Genomic DNA, 22,378 nt, shown 5'->3' on the forward strand with positions numbered 1-22,378 from the left:
CAAGTTAAAGAGTATCCTTATACATTATTTATTTGTGTGCGTGTGTATATGAGTTGCTCGATTGAATATCTTCATTCCGATGTTGAATTCAGGTTATGCAATGTTCAAATTCAAAGACTTTCAGTTTCAGACATGCTTGGACAGCACAAGTTACAAACACTGGAGCTGTGCACAGATTATCCACTAAAATGTATTGTTACATAATTACACCAGATAACATGCTGCATAAACAGATGCTGGAACATCTGCATCATATTTGTGGCCATAAACAGCAGCGTTGCCATAGCAGCTTATCACCTACAACATACTTTATTGTGACATTAAAAATGAGTAACTGTTTTTTTTAAAGCAGTGGTAATTTAATCAGTCCACATTTATCGTGCAGCACTTTTCCTGCAGGTGAGTTTAAAGTGCAGTGCTTATTGTTCAGACTGAACAATAAAACTGAACAATTGTATCCAAAATGAGCGATTAAATATAAATGAAATGAAATAAATGTAAACAAAAACAACATAGATTGTATGAGTGTAACGTGAGGGTTCGTTGTGTGGTTCTGAATCTCACAGAACTATTAGAAACAGCAAGATGGAGATGCATAACTTACTCTCTGCACACCTTCCTGTGTACAGCCCTCGTGATACTTCACTGGCCACTCAGAAGCCAGGAAATCCTACACTCAGATAAATGCAGGAAAACCAACTAGGTAGATTCAACACATACTTATTACTGCTTTGAAAGTGCATGTGTAAACATTCAGACATTCAGATACATATAAATATCAAATACATACATGGGTACATAACTTGCTTCTACACTTTACATCTGTATGCACAGCTACTGGTTATCCCTAGCACATTTATACTTTAGGCTGAGCAACTACAATCTGAAATATGGCTCCAATATGTGTTTTAATAATAATTTTTATGATCATCTGTGTCAGCTTAACAGTTCTCATCAGAAACCCTAATAAAGTCAGCCATGTGCATGGAAAATGAAACAAAAGCCAAAGCAGTGAAACATATTCCATATTCCTATAGAAGAGAAGACATTACTTCCCTTTCTCTCACGAGAATTATGTCTTATTCCAACCTGAGCTCTTACTGCTTAAGGACATAGAAACACCAGAGTCAAAAGAATTGGTTAAAATTTTGTCTCTTTTGAAAGTTAATCATCTTTGATAATGTTACCATAACAAATGGAAACAAAAGAATTCATAGAGTTCAAGAACTCAGAAATGTGATAATCAAGGACCTCAACAAAAGCATGTACAGTGGAATAAAATAAAAACGATTTCCTTCCTTCTCCTGTCATCTCTTGTTAGTCGTCAGGAACAACTGCACATTAAAATTCTGGAAACGTCATTATTCCCTTTAGCTGGTATTAACTGTGGAGTCTATCCAGTAGAGTTGCGTATCTAAATTATTCATGCGGCTTTGCTTGTACAGGTGTTAAGACTCAAAACAAAACGTCTCTCTGGATGCGATGCAGAATTATTTTTCAGACTGCAAAGCTGTTATATTGTATCGGGATTCCCTCCTTCTACCATTTTGGTTGTAAAATAATTTATGAGGTGAAGCTTCTTCATACAGTCTGAACAATGCAGGGCACCATGGGGAGGGTGTGTGTGGGGTTGTGCCTTTCTGTTGGTATAATTAATCCCTTTCTGATCTCGTGTGATTCTGTTAGTAAAAAGTGAGCAAAGTGGACAGATTCAACATCGCTGAAAGAAATCGACAGTAAGAACTAAATTCCTCTGGCAGATTTTAATGATACACACCACCTATGATCAAAGAAAATAAGTTTTAAATTTCAATTCATTGTTCATAAAACTGTGCAGGGTGTGAAATTATTTTATAACACTTGAATTTGGAAGTGCGTGCGTGCGTGTGTCTCCTGTGAGCTGGGTGGAGTCATTTTTGGGTGGGTTTTTTCTGCTCAGTAGCAATAATTAGCAGATAATGATATAGGTACTGCACTGTTAGAGTCCAGCTTTGCAGCCAGTTTTCTAACTGATGATTTAGCATTCAACCCTCTGGTCTAAATACACCTCTGGTTCCAAAAAACAAGAACAGCAACAACAGCAGACAAGATGCTCACACACAACTGTCAGAACCCAGAGTGAGACTGATATGAGTGCTTATCTGTTAACAAACTTTATTTCAGAACGATACTTTTACTGCGCATTCACACAGTTCTCGGGACATGTTCAGTGAAAAATGCATAGTGCTATAAGCGTTAGATGTCTGAAAATATCTGATGGACGTAAATCCAAAGCTTGGACTTTGAGCTTCTGGGTCTAGGTCGAGACTGCTGAGACGAATGAAATGGTTCTGATGAAAGCCAAGGTGGAATTGACTCACATAGAGGTTCGCAGGCACAATAAACAGCTGCTGAGGTGAATCCGGGTGTAAATTGAGGTCTGTGATTAATTTGACCTGTGGGCTTTAGTCAGCACGAACAGACACACGTTATATGGACAGGATGCCTCTAGAGACAAGAAAGAGACGAGTTTAAAAGAAGAGAGGATCGATATTTAGATGCTTCTCACGTCTCTATTATTGTGACCAGCAGGCATCTTTTAGAGCTGAGGAGCTGCAGCTGTTTGGCCTCTGCCGCTCTGCTGGTAAGTCTCCATCAGTCATGTTCACAGGTATAATTATAGCTCTTTGGTTTGTGATCGGCAGGCTGGGCAACAAATCAGTCGCAACCCCAGAATGTTATATTACTTTTAGGGCTTTTTCAAAACTTTTAGTTTTCGTCCAATAAACCCCAATTTTGACATTTTGTGTCACTAAACAGTTTTCAGTGTACTGGTCTTATTATTATCCCTGCAGTGGAACCAGATAGCCTGTCAGAGTGGATGAATCACAGGGAAATTATGTGCTGAAATTTTCATCTCATTGATGCCAGTTAGTCTTTTATCACTGTGGACTATGTTCACACAGCATCGGAGGGTCTCGGGAGGTTAAGTGGCCGTTGAAGCAAACAGTTTATCAGACTGCTTCTTCACATTCAAGTGCTCAGCTAGAAAAAGTAAGGTGGCTTTTAATGTAAAGCAAGAGTTTGTAACAGTGCGTGGAGCCAGCTGCAGTCTGTTATTAGAAAAGCAACTAATGCCGAGGATTTTTCAGCACTCTAACATTTTTTCATCTTTTGCAGTTCCTATGAACTTTTAGATAAAGAGCTGCAGGCTGAACACCTCCAGCTCTTCAGGAAGGTCACAAACTTTTTAACTGTGCTTTGCTTTTTTTTAAAAACGCATCAGATCAGATCAGCTGCTCACATTGTGACACCAAACCAGACTGTTAACCTGCTGTTTGCCTCTGCTACCTGCTGTAATCGCTATGCATTTAATTCTTGAAGAGTTCAGCTGTTCATTTTGAATCAGCTTTATTGAGGAGCAGCAGAGATTTCTTAAACCCTTTTAGACTGTGGATTTATTTCTGAAAGGAAATCGGAGGATTAACATTACCTGTGCTGGTCAGTGATTTAAATGCAATCTAGTGAGTGCATGTGGGTCATTATTCACCCTCATCACAAGACTAATTACACTCACAATTAGCCTCCATTTCTCTGTGAACCTCGTGGCCCTATTGTAATTTAAATCTAGAGGGATACCCTTTTTTTCCATCACAGGAGAGCTGCCTCTTCTGTCCCTTCTTTAATCAGCATTGTGTTAAATTACTTTTTTGCTTTTTTGCCAGAGGAAAACAGTGATTTGGGCAGCACACCAGAATAAAAAATAAGTCATCTGGAGAGAAATCATCAGCTCACCACATGTGCTGCTGTCACGTAAATTGTCTTTTAGTCTTGCAGAATGATTGTCACATTTTATCGAAATCACTATGGTTAAAATGTTGCATATATATGTAAAGAAGCCCTGCGTTTCATATGTCCTGCACAATAACTGAGAGACCAACATATTTACTGTGGGCCTGAGTTACAACAAAGCTGACTTAGACATGATGAAGCAACAACTTGACTAATACACATTGTCTCATAATTAGTAGTTAACAATATGAACCTTAAGCTACAGTCCCACACACCAACGCAGATCTCTGTCCTAATGGGGACACACATACGATCTTCTGTTTTTGGCTATTAATGAACAAACTAAAGTTGGAAACCAGTTCAAAGACACTTCAAAGTGATCGCCTCTGTGATTCTGAGCAGAAACATGAGCAGGTAGATGTAGAGACTTCTGCCTGACTGCTCATCAGTTTGTTAGCTGTTGAAGTTCAGGCTCTGCTGAGCTGTGGTCAGCGCTGACTCATCGCTCTTCATCATCACTCTGGGTTGTTGGCTAGTTTTGTGTTAGCATGCTGTCTGTGCAGATGCTCACAAAGAGCTGGAGTTGTGTTAGCAGTGTTTCTGTGCTGCATGCAGTTGCACTTTATCATCACGCTCTTGTTTTTTTCAGCAATAAAAATAAAAGTAATGTTTAAAGCTGTACCGCCCTGCTGCTCCACCATTTTCCTCCTCCTTCACATGAACTGAAATCTTTCTGCCTGTGCAGAAAACTGAAGAGCCTCTGAGCGTCCTGTCAGGCAGGATACTTTAATCTGGGGCAGTAGAACAGATGTAGCCTCAAATCCATATTTACTGTCTTTTTGTCATTGTTGTTGTTTTATTGGGGCGTTTTTTGGGGGGAAGATTTTTCTCTGTGGACTGAACTCCATTCATACCGTGTTGCTGCAGGCTTTGTGCTCAGTGACCATTTAAGGCAGGATTATAACAGAAACTGCTCTCAGAAACTGTCAGCTGCAGCAGCTCAGTGGAGCTGGAGCACGTTTCACTGCAAATGGCTGCCTGCAGTACATTTTTAAAAAGAACAGCTTTGACATTTAAATGGTCATAAATCTTTTATTCTCTATAGTTTCTAACGTGGCATATATTCTGAACTGGCACATGTGCACAACTACCTGGAAAGCAAATAAGGAGTTGAGCTGGAAACTTGGGAAATGTGAGACATAAAAGGAGCAGAGAAAGAGGAATGGAAAGCTTTATGCTCTGTAGCCGCCAACTACAGTATAACCCTGCAGCTGCACACAGAGAAACAAATGTACTCACAATCAACACACACACACACACACTCACAGTTGTAATCCTCCGACTGTGGAGCTGCTTGTCCACACCCTCAGGACTAAAACTGTCTTTTAAATACAATAAAGTATAATCCTGTGAGCAGACACGCACACCAAGCAGCATTTTTTCTGCTCTTCTTTCACTGTTTTTAATTCTGATTTTATTTTCAGGCCTCAGTTTATCCTCTGATCTGCTTTTACACTGTATTCATGCAGCTGCTGCTCTTGTTTTGAATGACCTGCTGTGCACTGAAAATGAGTTTATACATCTCAAGCAGATGGCTTGCTGTCTTAGTTCGAAGCTTTTGAGGAGAACTGAACAAATCATGGGCTGAAGAACTAAATGATCGATTTTATCAGTGTTACAAACGGTGAGCTTAATTTCTGTGATGCTGGAAACAAAGTAAACAGTTAAAACAGTAAATAATTATCTCACAAAGGACATAATGAAGAGCCGGACGTGCATATCCCCCTTTTAAAAAATTCAGTACTTCAGGTTTGACAGACAGATGGACCTCAGATGCTGCTGGAGGTGAAAATCAGTCTGTTGTGTTTTACTGCATTCTGCATGGGAAACCTTCACTTTGTACGACACTTTCACGATGAGATCACAATGTAAACAAAAGGGAAAGTGCAGTGATTTGAAACAAATTATGGTGTCCAAGAGTGTTACTGTTTTTTCTTACGTAAACTTACATTTGTCTCCAACTGTGGTGTCTTACCTCTGCTTTTATTAACAGTGTTTGGGAACTGTGTTTGCTGTAGAAGGACACGTTTTCTGCGGTGTTCCTGATTAATACCAGATTTTTGCTGATGAATAATTCTGGCTTTCTTCGACCATATTTTTGTTTTATAACGTATTTAATGTCAAACTGATGACTGAAGTGCAGCACTTGGATTCTCACTGTGGAGACAAGCTCGTGGGTTATGTACAAAATGTGGTTTGGCATTATCTTGCCAAAATAATAAATGCCTTGTTAGCAGTGTATGTTACTCCAGAACCTTTAAATATTCAGTATTAATAGAGCCTTCAGAGTTAGTTACCCATTCCATACTCACTAATGTATCTCCACATTGTCCTCATCTGTGGCTTTTGAACTGCTCGGGGAAACTGTGGTTTTCCACACTTTTTTTTTTTTACATCTTAGAACTAAATACAGTGTAAATGCACAACAGAGTGTTTTACACAGTAACAAGACATTAATATAAAAAGAAACAGGAGATAAAAAACTGAACACTGAAGCACCAAAAATAGCAAAGATAAAGAGCGATATATGATTGGGATGTATCTATTTTTATTATAAGAGCACTGACGCGACACGTGAGCAACAGAAAGACTTTAAAGTAGTCCAAGTAAACATGACAAATTTCGGGCTCCCGTCTTTATAGAGCTGTTTTTTCCTCTGTGTGCTGTCAGTGGATTCTGAAGCTTTGGCCTATCAAACATTTCTTTATTGGGATTTTCAGTCACGCTCTCGCCAAAGTCTTGAAGCTGTTTTAGAGCCACAAACACTTTTTTTTTGCATTTTAAAGTCTGTGTTTTTTTTAAGGGGGGAGCTTTGGATTTGATGACATTCACCTTTTGTGTATCTCTGTAATGTGAGATGACACTGATTGTCTCCTTCTAGCCAACAAGCCTCAGCAGACATAGAGAAAATGATTGTTGAGAGACCAATTTGCTGTGTTATTCAGCCTCAGTCGCAGCTAATGAGAGTTTCTGTGTGTGAAGAAGAGGGAGAGATTGGAAAAGAGAGCACGTTTGTGAGGCTCTCTTTGTTATTTGTCCCTCACTGTGTGTTGCTCTGTCCCAGAGGACAATGGGTCAGATTTTATAGCGACAGCGAAGTGCTCGTGCTGTAGAATCACTCCTGATTCATGCAAACGGCTGTACAACAATCTGAATCTAAGGTGAGACAATGTTTTTTCCTTCAGTGTAAGTTTGACTGAATTAGCAGCTACAAAACTGAAGCAGAATCGGGGTCAGAATCAGATTTGCATCTCGGAAGCCAATTTCACACCTGAAATGTGTGTGAACCTGCATTTCCAACCTGCCATTATTATGAAGTCTGTGTGATGTTAGCATGTGTCCTTTGGATTCACAGCTAGCGAGTGGGCGTGGTGTTTGGTGCATGCCCCATCCAGGCAGCCCATTCAGCTCAAGCTCACAGAATAGTTCCAGTTGCACAGATGCATTTGATGTAGAGGATATCCTGCCATGTGCTGCACATGAGGGAGGAAAAATATGAAAATATTTTCCTGCATTACACCTGGGGACATTGCAGTGTTTACACTTTTCTGCTGAGTTTTTGTGTTCAGTAACATCACAAATATCGTTTAAACAAAAAACAAGGAGACCAAGAAAACATCTATTTTGTCTTTATGGAAGTTTTATAGGGTTGACTAGACCCTGCTGGTGTGCAGAGACAGATCGCAAATGCAATGAACTCTTCTGAATCCTCGAGGAACGTTTGACTGCAGTGTCCCATTATTTTAATAACTTTTATTTTATTTTATTTTAATAAGGAAAATTAATTTATTATAGTGAGATATTTTAAAGATTAATGTCTTCATTATGTCAGCGTGCTTCAAAATGTAACTGAGTGAGACACTGAAGCATAACTAAAGATTTGTTTCTAACAATGGTGAATATTGCTTTCTTCTTCAGTACTGGGCACAGGTCCTTCATAAAAGCTAAAAAATGTCAAGAGTTTATAAAAGATATTTTTCCATTCTGGTCACAGATGCCGTCTCTGGGCACCAAAACACTGCCATCAAAGTAGTCATAGTTATACTATCAAATTTTCTATAAAGAAATCTAATTATTAAAAGTAGAAACACCACCAAGCAGTTGGTCGTGTCTGATCCTAATGAGGCTAAAATCCAATCATATCAAATGCAAAAGCAATGACTATCATCCGCATGCACGTCACATTTATCATCTGTAAACGAGCTGCTCGCGATGAACAGAGAGGGACGGAGCTGCGCAGTAATAAGGTGGCAAGAAACGATGTGAAGATAAGCTCATGAAGTGCTGCAGGTCAATACCTCTGTGTGTTTAGACTGAATTTAATTACAAGTAGACATGTGGCGAGACTTAAACAAACTCAAAAGCTTCATGCTTCTGTGACTTTTACCAAACACCTAGACTGAATATGTGTGTTGACTTACAAGCAAATTACCTGAGAAAGATCAGGTTGCGGTTCAGTTTTAAACAAACGGCCTCATTTGTTTAAATCGATGCAACCCTCAGCGTTATTACCCAGAAGTGTCACTGGCTCTTTTTTCTGGAGCACTAGATTAATGAACACTTAACCCCATCAAGGCTAATATCTCGCATACTGTCTGGGCCAGCAGCAGGTGAAGAATGAGAGGAAGAGTGTGGATACTGGACACTGCGCATTTTTAACAGCTCAATGCACAGTGGTACTTTTCACCTGAGCCATATTTCCCCTCTTTGGGGGTTTAAATTATAAATGCAAACAGAAATATCCATTTTTAAGAATGATTGCTACAAACTGTGAAATGGCTGCAGTGGACTGAGCAGTGTGTCACAGTTCTTGCTCAGATTGTTGTGTGACTGAACGTAGAAACAAACGATCTGCCCGGCACACATCATGATTCTCCACTGAGGACACTTGTTGGTAGCTAAACTAATCGCTGCTCATGCTGCTTATTTTATAGACGCTGACTTTCAGGAAACTTTGCAGTTGCATGCAGTGGTGAATCACCCAAAGGACTAATATGGAGGAAAAAAAGGCATTTCAGTTTGATGGTCGGGTATATTTATTTGAACTTGGGCACTTTCCAAAAAACAATCCAAATAATAGAGGATGAGTCACAAAGGATGGAGGCAGAGATGAAGAGACAGCTGGTGTTTCTGCACTGATTGCAGACTAAAAAGAAAAAGTTTTGGTCCAAATATTGAATTTCCAGTTTGATGGGCACTGCAGTCCTGCAGATTGTTTTTAACTTCTCTACTCAGCTCTCTACGGGTCGGATTGTGCAAACTGGGTTTTGGCGTAAAAGTACTGACCAGATACTTGTAGTGAACTCGAAGATTTTTGCGGTGATCTGAACCAATTCAGAGAGATATGGAGGGGAGAGGAGATGAACTGCCTTAAATGTATACAAAAGTATTTTAAAATTAATGCAATATTTGACTGGAAACCAATGAAGCTGCTACAGGACAGGGGTGATATGGTGAATAGAAGGGGTCCTGGTTATAATACGGGCAGTGGAGTTCTGGACACGTTGAAGCTTATGGATAGATTTTTGAGTAAGACCAAAGAAGCGTGAATTGCACTAGTCAATCCGAGAAGTAACAAGGCTATGAACAAGAATGGCAGTGGCATGTGGTGTGCCATGTCTATATTTGGCATAATGGACAACACCGTGACAAATGCTCGCAGATTACCAAGCCGCCTAATTCAAAATCTGATCTCACAGATGACCTGGAACCAAAACCAGTGAAACTAATCTGACCTTGGATGGATTTCAGTCTGATCAATGGATTTATGCTAATAAATGTTAAAACATATTTTCACTTTATAAAGTTTCTTTGTGGTGAAGCAAACTGGAAAATATTAAATTCATTAAACGGATGTCATTTCAGGACCATGGACAGTGCACAAGGTTGCCACGGCGATCTCAGCCGTGTTGTTCTAACTAAAGTCAGGCTGCCACCGTACGTCTACATTTAGTTGTGTAAATGTGGGTTAAATGTAGATAAATAAAATTGTATAAATGTATAAGTGTACTTGTATCCTTTTCTGATCACAGTTAACGGGCTGTGCCTGCCCACTCAGTAAATTTCCTGCAGCTGAATGACTTCTCTTTTGCGACCCTGCTGTAAGTTGTGCAGCTGTTGGCAAAATTAAAATGAACTTTTGTAAATCACCCGTGAAACTAACCACAACCTTCAGCACTATTTGCACTCAAATCATTTTCTCCCTTTTATTTAGTTAATCTTGTCCTGTGTGATCAGTAAAACCTGATGGTAGGAATCTTAACAAATACATACTTTATTACTTCCCACCAGTAACTCCAGTATTCCCTGTCCCAGTAATGAAGTATACATATTTTGTAGCTGAATTTTGAAGTATCCAGTACCTACCATACATATATTTTTCTACTTTTATTCCCTACAGTTTTACAGATATTCCCACTTTCTACTCCTACATCACTTCAGGTTTAATGATTGACGGGAGTTAATATTTCCTGTTATTCTTGTCTTCCAGATGCCAAACCAATTTGAGACTAAATGGAGAAAACAACAATACTTAAAAAACTGTCCTGCTGGCATATCCATCACTGAGACATGAAAACGTATCATTTATGCATCAGTTAGAGCATTAGACTCAACCTGGAACTGCATATTTGGTCCAGATGTCCATAAATTGTCCACCGAGCTGAAGTATAAGGGGAGTAACATTTAACAGATCAACAAATATAATCAAACACATACTGTTTCATTTCTGTTAGTCACACAGTGTGTCTGTCAGCTAAAGGCACTGAAAAGACTAACGGATAACTTCACTCAGAGACAGAGAAAGATGTGAGAAAGAAAGGGTTGTTTTAAAGGTAGGGCTTCATCAATAAAACCTAAAATCTGCAAATTTAAAGCTCACATGGAATGTCCTCATTCCTATTATCTAGAACTACACTAGTTATGTTCACTTCAGTCACTTCAGTAGTTTCTCTGCCATTTTAAATTAATCTATTATTGTTTTAATAATGATATTCAGTTAGCTTTGGAAGAAATGGCCTGTGGGTGGAAACATCCACCAAAGAGCTTCTTTTTACTTTGAGTACATTTCAGAACCTGTACTTTAAAGTGAAAAAGTTTCTGTGACATAATAGCTCAAGTCTGCACTTTTACTTTAACATGGATCAGTGGCCTGAGGGATTATTTGAAGCTGCTTCATGGTTGTTCGTCACCACATTCACACTCTAGAGAGGGCTGTGATATCAACAAAAGTCCCCCAGCCAGGGGTCACCTCATAGATATAGTGGTGATGGCTTTGCACCTAAACCAGCGGTCCCCAACCCCCGGGCCTCGGACCAGTACCGGTCCGTGAGTTGTTTGGTACCGGGCCGCGAGAGTTGAGGCTCAGGTCTGAAATGTATGTTTTTCAGGGTTTTTATCAGTTTTCAGCGTTATTTTGTTATCGTTTTTATCGTTAACTCTGTTTTCCTGGGTCTTTTCACGTGTGTTATGAATAAATCTTATTTTTTTCTGTACCTGTACTAGTTTTATTTTGTTGTATTTGTCCGCGACACCTTAAAGGCCGGTCCGTGAAAATATTGTCGGGCATAAACCGGTCCGTGGCGCAAAAAAGGTTGGGGACCGCTGACCTAAACCATTATATTATTTTTATTATTTGTTACAACATTTAAAGTCCCTTCACACAGAAAAGACGTTCACAGGTACCTCTCTCTCTCCCTCTGCTAATGCATTTCTTTCTTCTGCTTTGCACTGAAAGCCTCACACTGGCAGCAGAATGGCTTTTATTGAGGAGACGCCACAGAAAATGAAATGCATTTGCAGCAGAGGAAGGACTTTCGGTGTGCTTTCAATCCCTAACTATGTGTTTACCAAACAAAATAACAGTAATTTTAGAATCTTCCAGACATCTTTAGAGGAGCTGGATGAGACAGAACCGCTAATATGAGCTGCCAACCGCAGTCACACATCCAGACACAAACAGCAGAAGCTGAGAAAGTTACTAATCTGAGAGCTGTTGTAGTAAAACTGAGGATTATTAGCAGGATTTTTGAAGGAATTTTTGATTTGATTTGATATACCTTTATTAGTCCCACAAGGGGAAATTTCATTTAAAGCTTTACTGCACAGACAGACATGTTTTCTATAGCTTATTGAATGTAGCACATAATTTAAGCTGAAGGGGAACTATAATGACAAAGTGGCTGAGGTTTTAAGTAATGAGAACAGTGTATCTCTGCAAGTAATCCCTGCCATGGGACTGCCTTAGACTGGTGTAAGTGTTCAGTTTTACACAGACAAGAAAGGAGAGAGAGCTGCCTTCAAGGGGAACAGAGCTAAAACTGTTTGTCTGAGACTGCAGGTGAAATAAGGGGCTTCACCGACGCCCAGTACCAGATAAATTCTGAATATACTTCTTTAGTGAAGTCCAAGAAAAAGAAAACATGGAGCTGAAAATGAGAAGAACAGCTTCCTTTAGCTTTATTTATTTTGGGGCAGCTCCCTCTGTACCAGTTTTATTTAGTTGACATGGGAATATTCTGAGCTGTGGAGAATTAGATTTCCCACAGAAATGCTGAATATGTTAGCTCTGTTGACTCATATTACTTTGAAAACTTCAAGCTGTTCTCAAGTCACGGGATTGCAATAGGATTCTTCTCATTTTGTTAAATGGAAGCAGCGAATGAAAACACAAAACAGGAAATACTTAAGAAAAAAGAGACGCGCTTAGCAGATTCAACAGAAAAATAAAAACTAGAAAGATTGAATTCTGTCAGCTTTTACAAAGAAAGTGCTTGACTCTTAAATCCACCGACTACACACTCTCTCTTTGCACTAAATAATTCACAGACATTGAAAAGCTTTGTCCAAGTTCAGGAACAGCCTTGTACCTGTTGTTTAATCCTCCTCCAGTTTATTGACTGACTGTAATGGAGGTCATCTGCAATTTTTCGCTGACTGTAGTTGATTGGTGCACTTAGCTGAAATTCTGTGAAAACCTTTTCATGAATGACTGAAACAAATAAAGTTTAATGCAGGCCTTGTATTTAGTTTGAACTTGTAAAAGACTGAATCGCTGTGAAAAAGCATTTCTCTTAGATTTTTATTTAGTTCCCAGTGCTCTTCCCGGCCTAATGGCTGGTTGGTTGCGCTATTCATGCACCATTCAGTGTGTGTGTGTGTGTGTCTGTGCACACAGCTACTGAGTGTTGCTAAGTCTTGCTTTTCAAAGTGCTGTTTGTCGTCTACTCACTAAAAATTCCCACAAGAGACAGCGAGTTTGGGGACCGTCATTCCACTGTAGAAACAGATGGAGATATATCAGGTTATATGCTTGACTGTGCATATCTCTTTCATTATTTATTATAAATAAAGCTTTGTCTGTCTTTGAGGCTGTGTTTGCTGCAATAACAATAACTTTCATGTAATGTACATAAGTTACATGGAAACATAAGATTAATTATTTATTATATGGTGATTATTTTTCATCAAACAAATAATTTATAGAAGTAAAACAGACAAGAACTTAATTGTGTGACTTGTAACAGTCTCGGAATAGTTATGTGTTACATTATTAATGTATACAGAAAGGTAATGTGATTACAGTAAGACTGCAGGCCACAGAGGAAGTTTGACATTGAAGTAGCAGATTTCTGAGTTTGAAAAGGTCCAAGAACATTTTACACATGTGAGGTGAAAAACTGCATTGAAGTAATAAATGAGAACTCTGCAGTATAAAGTGGGGCCCAGTACAAAGCAAAGAGTGCAGTAAAATGTTCACGTAGGTCACTTTACTAACAGGAATGCAACACCAGGTCTACAAAAATAAGCCTTTTAGGTTAGAACATAGATATCTGGTGTATTTGGGGAGATATCAACTCACATCTAATTGACTGGACTGAAATGCCAAAAACGAGCAACTCCAAATTTAGCTTAGTAACTTTTCCAAACACCTGTGAGGTCTAAAATCCGTTTGGCAGAAGGGCCACCGGGTGCACTGCTGCATCTATTCTCTCTTCTACTACAGCAATGACTCATGCCGGCACAAAGCCACTCTACCGCTGATTGATTGCAGAGTTTTCTCACTGAAAGCAGCCCAGCATTGAAATAAAGCATGAGGCCGCATTGGTGGGGAAGTGCTTTTAGGAACCAGGGAGGCAAGGAAACACCATCCAAGAATCCAGCCGGAGTAGCAGATTAATGTGTTTAAAGGCATATCAGGTGCCCAGACGTGAGATGGAAAACTGAGGGTGAACGCAGTGTGAACAGCAACGTTTCAGCAGGATGATGTTTCTTTGGGAAGCTGAAAAATCTGTGTATAACATTTTTTATTTTTCCAGAAGACCTTGCAGTGCATTCCTAAAGCCCTTCTGCTTCTTACTTCCTTACTTTTGCTGTGATGGGGGGGGGGTTCACACAAGGCTCCATTAGGGTTTACGATTTTCTGGAGCCTGTTAATATTGCTTATTACTGTAGTTTTCTCTTCAGTGTTAAAATATTCAACAATATGGTGCTGTGTTAAATCTTAACGAAGGTCATGTAGATGTTTTTTCGCAACATATCACCCACCTCGATATTGTTGCAAACCAAGCATCCCCTCAGAGGTCCTCTGTGGAAACACTCAGCATTACACTGGTGGTTCCCTTCATTGTTCCCTACAACACTTGGCTGCCTGAGTATATTTTGCAATTTATTTATATTTTTTACTTTTACTTGCAGTCTCCCCACTCTTCCGTTCTGCGTGTCAATCGATTAATTCTGCCCTTTCATTCCCCACTTGGTCAAACTCCAAGTCAAACGTCTTGTTCTGCATCTGGCAACAGCGTTCTTGTTTGTTCCACAGCTGGTGGAGAGCTGGCAGCTTTATGCTGAGCTCACGAAGGCTGCAGAGCAAAACAAGGATCAGTCCAAGACCAGCTGGAGTTCATCCACAGGATGGGGAACTTACTGGGGAGGCAGATATGTTTTGTGTTTCTTTCTTTTTTTTTAAAGTGTGGGTGCATCTCCTTTTCTGTGCCCTTCACTAACTCCAGCTCTATGAGAAACATGTATATCAAGCAATCATATAAACCCCCAAATTTTGGAAATTTTTAAATGATTAGACAGAAAAATGATTCAGAAAATCTGCAGGTGAAACACTGAAACACACGCACACATTCATCAGCTGAGGTTTCCCAGCAATCCCATGATCCTCTGAGGGATAGTGTCTAGAGGGAAATGCAGTACATTGTTGTAACTGATAAAACTGAGAGAGCGATGAGATAAGAGGAATGAGACAAGAAGAGAGAGAAAAGTTTGATGTACATGCACGAGTAATGCGTTCATCCCCTTCTTCTCCAGTCAGGTCATTAATCACAGTGCTGATTGTCTCATTCTGGTCATTGTTCAGATACAGGCTAAAAACACTATTTATTGGTGATTGAAGGCTGGGACATAAAATGGATTCACAGTGTTGTGTGTGCATATGTGTAATGAAAAAATGGATTTATAGATCACGTGTGACAAATCGGGCACAATATCTGTGTGTAGCTGTGTACGGATTGCCCACTCATGAAACATGCGCATGTTTGGTGGATGAATATCAAAAGAGCTCACAGTTTCCCTGCTTTTAGTGGTTTATTACTTTTGCTGCTTAACACATTAGAAATGCTCTGTTCCTTTTCTCAGACAAGAGAAGGAGAGGGAGGGTGAGAACCTGATGAAAAGTAGAAATGTGTGGGTACACTTGTGTGTCCTCAGGTCCTGCTGGTTCACAGATGTCTCAATTTGTGCTTTTGCCAGTCACTGATGACATCACCTCCCGAAAAAGGAGCCACACCCACACACAGGAAAGATAACACTGCCAACAATAGGCAAATTTGTGGTAGAAAGATCAATTCTGAATGTCAGTGTTTTAAAATTCCCATTATCCTTCTTGTCAGTACATACAGCATGGTTAAGGTTATGGAAAGACTTTTACAGCTAGCGTCCCTCCAGATTTCCAGCCTTCACACATTTACTTTCCACTTCATTTCTTAGAGGACACCTTTTATTCTGCAGTGGCAGCAATAAAAATGGCACAGCATGCAAACCATGAACTGCAGAAGTGTTCAATATGTGTGCAGTTCCTTTATATATGGGGCTTCACATACAAATTAAAAAGTGTCTGCATCATTCAGTCAGCCCAGTGTAATGCATTGTAATGAAGATCTAGTATTCTTCTTCTTATGTCATAAACTCATATTTCTTTGAGTGAGTGGATGTCTTACTGAGCTTAAATGCACTACCAGACGCTATCAGCTGTTCAGACCTTCTGTTTGTGAAGGGCAACCAATCAGAATAAAGTTGTCTTGAAGGCAGAGAAGCTAAAACATGTCTTGTCAAACAGAACGTGGACAAACTCCTCTGTAACATAACGAATACTTATTAACTGTGAATGAAGCAAATCTACTCTTCATTTAATCCAAAAATAAGAAATATGCGTACATGATGTTAACATTTAAAAAAAACTGACAGCTAAGCCTTCGGCTTTCACAGTTGATAGAAGACATTCACTGTGCTTCATATCTTTCTGATGTTCCTCCTTTGATGAGGTAGTGATAGTGCTAACACACACGCAGACACACAAAATAATGTTTTTCTCCGTTTGCACATTCCGGCTGAACCATTAGTAAACATGCCTGGCTGCAGGTTTTGCTGCTGATTTTCTTCAGAGGAACACTTTATAATCATTCCTTCCTAAAAAATTAGTGTCACCAAAATTTACAGCAGCAAAATGTTTTCTGTGAGCCTCAGCCAGCTGGCTCCGGCTGATATTTCGGAGTAACCTGACAAAGGGAAATCACTCATCAAATTTCCTTTGACTTGGTAAATGGGATGAAAAAGTGGCACAGAAGGAGGACGTGGCATGTGAAAGAAAATCGAGTAAATTGATCTACTTGTGCCCTGGGCAGTTTTTTCATCACTCAGTTTCAGTGACACAAAGAAAGGTAAAAAAAATCTTCAACCTGAAACTGAAACAAAACCGAATCTCTTCAGATTTCAGTGACAGTTTGAGGATAATCACTATGCATGACTGCGTGGGGACCAGGGGACCCACAGACGCCGTGTTGTTTGTTCTGAAGGTGTGACAGCACTGTGTGCTGGTTGTCTCCCTGTGAGCTGTGCTTTGATTAATTAGCCCTCTGGTGCATGCTGGGAAAGGCTCCAGCTAGTGTAGTAGCTGGGAAGAAATTAAGAGGAATTTGATTTCTGTCCTGATGGTGTCATACTAACATTTTATAGTAATAGTGTTCAAAACCTATTGATGTTTAGTAAGCAAAGCCCACATCATGCAACAAAGATTAATGCGTACCTTTTCTTTAAGGATCAGCGGTGTGAGGTCTGCTGGAATAAACAATAATTAGGTTTTATTTAGTTTTGACTTCTTGTTTTTCAGTGGGTGAGTTTGCTTGATTCAGGTTAGGTTTGGGTTTTATTTTTGGAGGGGTGGTGGTGGTTAGCACTGTTGGCTCACAGCAAGGTCCTGAGTTCAATTCCACCATCAGGCCGGGGTCTTTCTGTGTGGAGTTTGCGTGTTCTCCCCATGTTTGCGTGGGTTCTCTTTGGGTACTCCGGCGTCCTCCCACAGTCCGAAGACATGCAGTTAGTGGTGATGGGTTCACTGGAAACTCTAAATTGCACATAGCTGTGAATGTGAGTGTAATAATTAATCAATTATTTATGTATGAATGGAATATCTCAGAGGCAAGATTTGGGGAAATCAGTACAGGTACTACCATAGAAATACACTTTTTCACAGCGGTTGACTCACAGTCTTGTAGACATCCAACATCTCAATATGCACATCTATCAATGCCTCTTAAGATAAATTTTGATTTAAAAAGAATTAATAAACATTAAAAAATTAGATAATATTTTCTCTGTATTTTATTTATTTTAGTTAATTTTTCAAGTTTACAAAATATTTTCAGTTGGTTTAAATTGTTTACGTGGGTCTAATTTTATGTTATAAAGTACAAAGGTTATTATAACTGTACAGGTCCAATCCAACAACACACATATCATGCAGGCCATCAGTCTCATAATTCAAATGGAAATTGAACCAAAGGAAGAAACAGTCTAATTCAGGTTCAGTTCAGTGGCTCTGATCCGTGTCTACGAGGGCTAGCAGACAGCTGTTTCACAGCATCTGTCAATGAGATTGGAGTTTTAAATAAATTACCCACTTAGCGTTATGAAGGGAAGTCACAGAGCCTAAAACTGTATTTGTACCCAGTTGTTTGTTTATTTGTGCTATAAAGTTGGGCATTTTAGAGTTTGTGTGGATTCACACACAAATGTTAGTGTTTCACACGTCCATTAGTGCAAGTCATCATGATATGTTAGATATTACCAGGCCATTTATCCAGCTTTAGAATTTAGAGCCAAGTGAGGTGACCGAGCACATGAGGGCGGACCCAAATACAAAACAGATACATTTAATGAAAGCTAATCATTAGTTAATTACTATGAAGATGACTTAATTGTCCTTCCCAAGCCAAAAGGTGTAAATTAAGTATCATTTTATCATTTAATCATGCTTTTGAAAGCACAGTGTGGAACAGCTGTGCTGACATCAGTACAGATATCATATATTTATACTGACATGCTCCAGTCTTTGTAGCATGTCACTGTTGAACAGCCTCAAGATTGTGTTTAATGTCTTTGTGTCAAAATGACAAGCCTCTGGATTAAACCTAACATTTGATCAACAAGTTAACAAACTCAAAAGAGACCAAAGATTTTAACTAATGGGTGAGTGGAAACGATAAAAACTTAAACACAACGGTCCAAGTCTGTAGAGAAAAATTGTCACCTGGCATATAAACTCCAAACTCCTTACCCTTTAGTTTTCTTATTTCCTGCTAACTAATACTGCCACAGCACCATCACCAAAAGACGCCATATATGTAAGGAAACCATCAGGGTTTCTGTCACCTGATGGACTTCAGCTACAAAAGAAATAATGCCTTGTTTTTATTAATTAACTTACAAGTCAGCATATGTGTGCAGAAATCAACACACTCCACAAATGACAGAACAACAAAAGTGAAAACTGAGGGAATACAAAAGCTTTAAATACACAAAAGGTAATTAGGAAAATGGGAAACACCGGGATACACAGCTGAAACTAATCAGGAAAAACAAGTCAAGGGAAGCAACATTGAATACAGCATACACTAGACTGCCTCCCCGGCACCGCCCCTTTGATCTCACCGCACCACCCCTCCCCTGCAGCTGAGCCAGGGACCACACCTCCGCCACAAGAATGAACTGAATGAAGAATAAATTATGCCAACAACATGCAATAAAAAAACATCAAAGTCAAACATGGATTGTATCCTGCTGCGTCTCGCCATCTCCGTCTTTTCGTCATCCACTCACCATTCAAAGTTTGGATGAGGATTTCTGTGGTGACAGTAAAATAACAGCCAGCCATCTAAAGGACAGTTACTCTGAAAAATGACTGTGTTTGTGTACCAGAAAATGAACATTGAGAGAGAAAGACAGAGCTGAGAGAGAAAGCGATGGGCTGAGAGGCAGAGAGAGGGTAGAAATAGATGGAGAAAAGCACCAGGGACCATAAAGCCTCTCCCCTCTGGAAGTGTTGCTGCGACAGCTAATACAGTCTGCTTTAAAAGACCAGAGACAAGTCTGTTAGACTGCTGGCTATTTTCAAAGTACCCAGGAGTGGCATCTGTCCTTGAGTTAGCGCTCTCTAAGCCTTTACCAAATGTCTCAGAAATTTTAGCTTTTAACGTGGCTTTAACCCAGCAGACCTGCAGGTGTTCCACGTCATCTGGTTTTTGGTGTTAAACACACTGTTGCAAGCTTACATTGTGTTAAAAGAAAATGCACCGTTTGAAGACTCACATTTTGTTGAAAAAAAGCTCAAAATAAAATAACTTTGAGTCCTGCTTATTTCCTGCCAGCCATCCAAATATATGGTTGAATTCCTATACGTGGGTTTATTAGCAACCCGTTTTTCTTAGCAGACAGCAGTTTCTATGTCTGTGTCTTCCTCTGTCTATGTGAGGGTTACATTGTTGCATGTCAGATTGCATACTTCCACACGTATCTACATTTCTTCATGTGCATTATGAATACCCACGTGGTGTGCACGGTAACATGCTTCAAACATGCTTCAAACACGCTTCAAACTCAGCTTCACTGTCTATGCTCGCTAGTGTAAGGAAAGCAACCACCAGTCGATTTTATCCAGCAGCATGAAGATAAAACATCTTTTGTCAAAGCTGGGAAGGCGCCAAAAGAAAGCTCCAGCCGATCCAGGAGAGAAGGACAACCGCTGCCCAAGCGAAAACCTGCAGTGATCCCGTACGTGTCAGGAGCATCGGAGCAGTTGAGACGCATTTTTTCTAAACACTGGGTCTCTGCGGCTTTTAAACCCCAAGGATCAGGTCCCCCCGACACAAACAGAGTAACATAGTGTACGCTGTTAAGTGCAGGAGGATTGCCAGGATTTATACATCGGGGAAACCAAACAACCTCTGGCGAAGCGGATGGCACAACACAGAAGAGCCACCTCGTCAGGCCAGGACTCTGCAGTCTATTCACACCTACAGGCCAGTGGACACTCTTTCAAGGATGAGGATGTAACATCCTGGACAGGGAGGAACGCTGGTTTGAGGGCGGAGTCAAGGAGGACATTTACGTGAAAAGGGAAAGACCATCTCTGAATCGAGGAGGGGCCTAAGGGTACATCTGTCACCATCTTACAATGCTGTGATTGCAGCCATTCCCCAACTCTCTGTGAATGGTACTCATGGCCATTGATCAGTGGTCTTTGATCAATGGTCATGAGAATTTGCATAATTAAGATTAAGGAACTGACCTCCCAGCCCATTGTTCCTTCACTGGGCTGGTTTCAGTCATTATGCAAATGTACTGTTTATAAGATTGAAACCTGCAGTCAGCTGAGACTGAAGAAGTCACCTGGATGAGTGACGAAACATTTCTCCCACAAAACGCTACGTCCAGATGAACAGAATCAGCTTTTGGAGATTTTCTTTCCAAGCTCCTCAGACCTTTGTTAGAAGGCTTTTCTTTTCTCTAATGTGTGCTTCATCGTCTGCTCTGTCCCCCTTCCTCCTGTCTGTAAACAGGAAATTAATCTCAGTACGCTGTGCTGAAGGATTCACTTTTAATTGAGGATGCACAGGTGTATCCTTTGCAGAAGTGTTTTTACCTTCGGTGTAAAAAGGAGGTGTACAAACGAGGGTTGATGGATGAATGGATAGGTGGGTGGATGGCAGAAGGACGAGTCCTTAAACAACAATTTCTTTGTTTTCATGAAATGTTTGAGCTATTTAAGATGATTGACTTTGTGAAGAAACTTCTACACTTTACTGTTTATGTTCTGTTGATGATACATTAGCTTGTAAATGTAAGTAAAGTAGCCTTAAATATAAATCTGTGATCATAAAATCTGTCATCATAAAACACAACAGCAGTCGTAATACAAGCTTTATGATGCACTTCTGCCACACCTTATATTTAATCGAAATTGCTTTAAAATGAGGCTTCTTGGAGGATGTCTCACTTTTTTGTTAAATGCCTCTCGGCTTGTGCCGCTTCCTCACCTCCTCCTGTCACATTTGGTGGCAGGAACTGAGAAGCACAGAGAGGTTTCAAGGAGAGGAATCGAGTGCTTGAAGCACTCAAGATTGCATTGATCTGTATGATAGAGAATCTAGAGAGACAGACTCTGTTATTTAGTTCATCTGTGCCTTATTATGTTTTGTCAGATTGTGCAGTTTTTGTCTGTGTGCGTTTGCACACACTCTATGTGAGGCCTCTCAGTTTGGTGACCATAATAAGGACTGTTATTCTTGTTTCTGTGCTTCACATTAAAAACAATTATAATTAAACTGAGAATATCGTGATAAATTGTTGAATTATTATCTCTATAGAACTACACGATGAAACAGTTCAAAAAGAGACCTGGCTTTGAAGCGTCTCTAAAAAGAGCAATTCGGGATGATCCTGTCTACATTTATTTTGTTCCTGAGGCTCAACTAACAAACACAAAAGCCCCAAAGTGACAATTTGGGAGCGCAAAACTTTGAAGTAGTGGAAAGATGGAGGCATGGTTGAATGCACTGGTGTTATTTCCACTGTAGTTAAAAAATGCCCAGGTTTTGTTCTTTGAGCAGCAGCATGTGGTGTGACAGGCTGCCTCTCACCCTGTTTCACCTGGATAACCCGAAAAAAAAAAGTCAAAGGACCCTTTTTACATGAACTGTTTGCTTTTCAGAAGCCATATGAAGTTAGAGTCATGGTCATGTTTCTTCACCACACTGGTTCACTGGCTGCTGCCACAGTAAAATCTGTGCAGCTTTTGTCAGTTTAAGTAGTTTCAAGGTTGATTTACTTGGAAAATCTGGCAGCTGCTCCAAAACTAAACGGGAAAAATGGTGTACAAAATACAAAATAAGATAAATCAGCTTTTTTGTTTGTTTGTTTGTTTGTTTGTTTGTTTTTTGTTTAATGTCCTCGTGTGTGCTTTCTCCTGAAAACTCACATAGTGTTT

General features: G+C 39.8%; 1 protein-coding gene and 1 long non-coding RNA gene across 13 annotated transcripts in view; one reads left to right on the forward strand and one right to left on the reverse strand.

The window, feature by feature from the left end:
* The window catches only part of slc8a2b (solute carrier family 8 member 2b), a 201,381-nt gene that overhangs the window by 102,663 nt on the left and 76,340 nt on the right, over positions 1-22,378 (forward strand). The gene's annotated exons all lie outside the window — the stretch shown is intronic.
* Positions 4,646-5,599, reverse strand: LOC120738462. The gene is made up of 2 exons (XR_005696984.1): positions 5,503-5,599; positions 4,646-4,754 (listed from the first exon to the last, which is right to left on the reverse strand). It is a non-coding gene; the product is annotated as an uncharacterized LOC120738462 (long non-coding RNA).

Source organism: Simochromis diagramma, unplaced genomic scaffold, assembly GCF_900408965.1.
Source record: "Simochromis diagramma unplaced genomic scaffold, fSimDia1.1 OVJJ01000031.1, whole genome shotgun sequence".
NCBI classification, from domain to species: domain Eukaryota; kingdom Metazoa; phylum Chordata; class Actinopteri; order Cichliformes; family Cichlidae; genus Simochromis; species Simochromis diagramma.